Genomic DNA, 5,872 nt, shown 5'->3' with positions numbered 1-5,872 from the left:
CTATTAAAATGCATATCATGGAAAGGGGTAGAGCAATGGGATCTTCTGCTTCCTTCCTAAACTTAAGCCCATGGTTTACACTCTCTTACGTATTTGGGATGGGGGCCAGGATATTAGGAAAAAGTTATTCACTGAAAGAGTGGTTAAGCATTGGAATAGGGTCCCCAGGAAAGTGGTGGAGTCTCCATCTCTGGAAGTGTTCAGAAAACAAGTAGGTGTGGCATTTTGCGATATGGTTCATGTCGGTATTTGGTCAAAAGCTGAACTTGATAATCTTGCAGGCCTTTTCCAACCTTAATGATCCTATGATTCCATGATTTTATCAGAGGGAACATGCTTATGGGGACAGGACCTCAATTTTAATACCTGCCAGTGTTTGAAGTAAATGATCTTTCCTTGCACAAAACCCATCCCTGACACTGTCACTGGGACACCAAACTGGTTTCTTGTGCTTAATGCTATGAGAAATCCCTTGGGCTTCAGAAAGATTAAGCACACTGATGCTCCCAAATCACACTTGTTTCAATATTGATACAAAAGGACACTGATTTTATAAGTTATTGGTGTGTTGTGGGTAAAATTTTTGAAGCAGTGTCTTGGGCAAGCTTATTCTATGTGTAACTCTGGGTTAAATTTTATACCCCCCCAGCCCTTAACTTTTATAACATGTTTTGATTCAATCAGGATTTGCCTGAATGCACTTGGTTATAACTGAGGGCAGCATTTGTCCTCCTCTGCTGCTAAGTGTGGTTACACTTAAAGTGATCCTTGAAGGAAAAGGTACACTAATAACAGTAAAATTAAATTACCAAATACCTATCAATGACAAAGTGTTGTGGAAAACACTTTGATCTGAATAGAACACTTAGCTCTACACAAAATGAAATATAGTCTGATACCTAGGCCTTTTCATAAGCAAGTGGAAACAAATGTAATTATGATAGGAAGAGAGAAAAATCAATGTTTTTATTTGAAAATTAGTCTTTTCTAGATTGTTTTTTCTGGCTGAGACAATCTGACAGCATTTTATGACATATTTTGATCTGCTTGAAATTGTTTCTCTTTCTCTCTTTTTTTTTTTTTCTTTTTTTTTAACCAAAAAGTTGTATTTTTGGCTGAAAATTTTTACTGTATCCAGAAAGGGAAATTGTTCTGTCAAGGGTATTGTAAAAGGCCCTGTGTTTCATTGCCTTTTAATGGAACCTTAATAGAAGTTGGCAGTGCAGATGACGAAGCTGGAAGGCTGCAGTGAAACTTGAACAATCAGAAATTGTTCAGCGGTTCATGGCCATGAGAGAGCCCTTGAAGCCCATAACTGTTCACTGGGCCATAAAAGTGGCTGATCTCATTTCTTCCCATCACGTCCCATCCTCAGCAGAAACTCTCACAACTGCAAGGAGCCCATGGGGGACCATGCTATGGCTGTTGATTTTAGATGGAAGATGTGCAGATACTGCAGTGAGGATGGGAAGGATCAGCTTCACCAAAAAAAAAAAAAAAAAAAAAAAAAGCATTGAAATCTGGAAAAGCTCTTGGGCCTGTGAAGGAGAGGATAAATTTAATCAATGCCAATGTTTCCTGCCGATTCAGAAAAGCCTGACTGTGCATTAAGCTGTAATGACCTCTGGCAGACTTTTAATCTAGATGTGAGCATTTTAACTTCCTTTGTAATGAGGAGCATGGTTTCTAAATCCTTTGAAACAGTTGCATCTGAATGGGTTTATGCCACTTGCAGCTTACATTGCACCCACTGGAAGTTCCTTGGCTTTTTGCTGGAGTACTCCTGAAACCAGAGTTAGAAGAAATATTCCTCAGGGATGACACTACCTGGGCTGGTGCTTCTCTTGCTTTTCCACACTGGTTATTTGTTTCTCTTCATTGCTGCTACATATCAAAAGGCTTTTAGCTCTTAGTCTATTGGTTTGTCTATTGCAGAGCCTTTCATAATGGTTATTTCCTGGTAGTGAATGCTGAACTTGGTCTAGGGGGACTTGTTTGTAGCATAGTTTTCCGCAATTTCCCAAAATTTACACAGCAATTCCAAGCTTATTATATGGGGCATAGTATGTAATTACAGGCATAACATGTTAGGTCCTAATAACAGCAAATATATCATTACACAAATCATTCATGTTCCTGTGCTGATATTTTTATATGGAGCGGGTGAATACAAGTATTAATAATGACAATACCCATCTTACAGCTGCAGTGTAATTGGTGCCACTGTGACATGAAGCAGGGCAGGGGCAGGAGTAAGGAAACTGCCACTGAAATATGGTTGAGTCCATGAAATACCACATCCAAAAAAACAAGGTGAAAACCCTCTCTTTATAGTTTATATATGAGAATTTGATTCATTAACACCCAGGAAGAGGGATCCACATTTTCTTGCTTAGATGATGGATCTCCTAGTTATTTATGGGAAGGGGAGATGGTTTTTCAGACCCCAGAGTTGTGGAGGGAGGGAAGGAATCCTATAAATACAACAGCAAAGAGAGTTGAGGCAGCAGGTCACCAGGTGAGCTGTGCACATGGTGGGTCTCACCTTCCAGCTTGGAAAAGCTGGGCTCAGCCCAGGATTTGTAATAAAAGTGCTTTGAGTCACAGTAGACCTCCCCTAAAAGGTGATCCCTGCCAAAGGTTGTAGGGAGGTGTTAGTGCTGGCATGTGTCAGACAGCCCTGGGTGGGGATTAAGGATGCAGAAGGGGTTCAAGGCCAGTCCTGACCTTTGCATGCAGCTCTGTGAGGGATTTGTGTTCATACATGTGGGTTTATGAGGATTTATGAGTGATTAGGGTTGATGCACATTGGTTCATGGGTTGATAAAGCACTGCTGTCCTGGCACTCCAAGATGCACCATCTCAGCCCTTGGCACGAGGGCAGCTTGGTGGAGGGTAGAAACAATGGAGATTTCTTTTTCCTGTACTAGTATATCAAAAAGTTCAGGCAGTGACTTTTGTTTCAACATCTACATATTTATATCTGCTGCATAGTTTAGGCTGAAATTTGTTTCCTTTGCTGACAGGTTAACCTGCTTTCTGGGGTCTGTCTGCAGCAGCCCACCAGCACCTTTGCCAACACTAACCTGGATTTACAATGCTGAGCCCCCATTTTCCACAGCAGCAGGACAAGGGTCAGCCACTCTCATTCTGTTCAGGTCTCCAGAGCACTTCTAAGTGACAACAGGAGGAGAAAAAAACACTAGGCTTGGGTCTGCCCTGAGGCATATCCTTGGGGACACATGGTTGGGAGTTATTAACAGGACCTAGTTTGTACTTGGCCACCTTGGTTTGGGCAGAAAGTTTCTGTTTTGGCACCCTATTTTGGTATGGAAATATCCCAGTTAGAGCAGAGATGATGAATGGGAACCATGGCAGCCAGAACCAGCCTGCCAAAGTGATTTTACCCAGCCATGCAAAGACTGATGGGTTAGCCTGAGTGGGAGTATTTCTATTGATGTGGGGCAGAGGGAGGAGATGCTCAGCTGAGCCTGGCGAGGGTTGTTGTGCAAAAGTGGTTGTGTTGGTCTAGAAATCATATAATCATAGAATATCCTGAACTGGGGAGGACCCACAAGGATCATCAAAGCTCAACTCCCAGCCCTACACAGGAGAAACCCAAAAATCATACGGTGTGCCTGACAGCATTATCTCAACACGCCTCAAACTCTGTCAGGCTTGGTGCTGTGGCCACTTTGCTGGGGAGCCTGTTCCAGTGCCCAGCACCTTCTGGGTAAAGTTCATTTCCTTAATATCCAACTTGAACATCCCCTGACACAACTTCATGCTGTTCCTTCAGGTCCTAATGGTTACATCCAACACTGAAAGCCACATTGAGCTCAGTGCTCAAGGACAGAAATTGTAAGAAAAGGTCATATTACTCCCCTGCATCTCTACTAACCCCGCCAACCATGAGCAACAGGGAACTCTCAAAAGAAAGGAATCTGGCTTTATGGGGCAGATTATTCCACACATCTTTGAGACTTCATAGACTGCCTTTCAAGCCCTGGCAAGTTCAGGTGTTATATAAGTGGTGATACAAAACGTGGCTTGAAAAAGTTTGGATTTAAAGGTGTCTGCAGGACAGAGCTCCTTGTGCAAGAAGGACTTGGCATCTGCAAGGACATTATTTAACAAGCAGGTAAGAGGTGACTCTGCTGCAAATCCTATGCAGGACTTCAAACAAGTCTGGCAGTGTTGTCACTTTCATAAGAGGATCCTTTGGTATCCTTTGGTTTGGTATCAACTTGGCCACTGAATTCCTTCAGCAATTGCTAGATCAGAATTAAGGGGAAGAGCTGATGCCCTTCACCCACCACAACTGGCACCTTTGCAGTGGATGCAGCACGAGCAGTGGGTGCAGTGCTTTACAGCTAGGAAATGTTATTGTGTTGGTGTGTGATTTCTGATTAAATATAGCATCTGGGTCTAATGTGGCATTCAACATCCATGAAAAACCCAAATATCTCCCCTTTACATAGAGAACATCATCTCCCCTTGGTCCCACGGTGGGTCAGGGTCAGCTGAGCAGAGCTGTCATCCTTTGTGGGGGCTGTGTTTCCAAGGCTCCTGTGCTCTCCCATCCAATACGTGGAGCTGGGAGTCGGCGCCAACTGGGAGCAAAGGTTTTGGCTCTGATGACCCCAGGAGGTGACAGCACGAGGGCTGTTTTGCTTTTCCAGCATGATAACAAACATCATTCCCTCGTTATCTTCAGAGAGAGAGAACTCTCGGGGAGGGCAGGAGTGAGGCAAGGTCAGCTCTGTACCTCAGCTGACACCACTGTGTGCCCGCCCATGAAAGCCTCCCATGACAGTGTCCAAACTCACATGTTTGCCACCCTTTGGTAAACATTTGTCCTTCTTGTTGTTGTCAGGGCTGGTTGGTGGAGCTGGGCTGAGATGCAGGGGCAGTGGCAGTGGTGGCCTTACTGCTCCTCTTGCCTTGCCTGACCTCCCTGTGATTCAAAAGCACCCACACAGCCTCTTCAGAGACTCGCTCACTTAAATCAGGCAAACCAGTTTAATTTTTTAGCTTTTAGGGACTTTCACTCTGCCATCACATACTGGAGGGTGGGAATAGCAGGGAATATTAAAGGAAAGTGAATTTGGGAAGTTTTAAGTGAGCAACATAACCCCAAGAGTTAATATTTCCCTAATCACGGGGACAAAAAATACTGTGTGACCTCAAGTCCCAGCTGCAACCCAGTGATGCTGTCCAGCTTGTGACTTACGTATTTGCAGCAAATTCCTTATCTATAACAGGCATTGAAAGGAAAAAAAAAAGGTAAATAAAGCCTATCAGCAGTATTGTATCGTTGACTCTCCCTGCAGACCTTGCTTTACTGATAATTATTAACTCAAATGGAGAGCCATTGCAGAACTCATAACTAAAATATGATGGTACTTCTCAAATTAAAAATGCTCAGTGAATGCTTCACTCAGCTCAAAGAAAGAAATGCCCACAGAGATTCCTGTGTGTACCAGGACAACTTGGGGTTGTCCCCATTGCTCTTGCTCAAAACCCAGATGGGAGAATTGCAGCATGGCCATCGCAAAACCTACTGTTCTCCCTTTAGGGCATCTTGTGAGGTTGTTTTGTTTTGTTTTTTTTTTTTTCCCTACTGCCTTCCATTTCCCTTTTTCTCACTGTTTTCTCTGGCTGGGCCACACACAAGAGGTCCAGTTGCTTGCTGGCTCTTGAAAGCAAATGCACTTTAAACCCAGTCTTTTGACATGAGTGCAAACAGCCCTGGAGCATTTCCCGTGGTCAGTGAGCTCAGCCCCTCTCCCCATTATAAGCTAAAAAGTTGGCTTTAATGCATATCATAAAAGACATCGTTAAAAACTGTGCTTTAATAAAGAAATACAAA

This window comes from Vidua macroura, chromosome 4 (genome assembly GCF_024509145.1).
Source record: "Vidua macroura isolate BioBank_ID:100142 chromosome 4, ASM2450914v1, whole genome shotgun sequence".
NCBI classification, from domain to species: domain Eukaryota; kingdom Metazoa; phylum Chordata; class Aves; order Passeriformes; family Viduidae; genus Vidua; species Vidua macroura.
The sequence above is the reverse complement of the archived record's forward strand: the minus strand, read 5'-3'. Positions refer to the sequence as shown.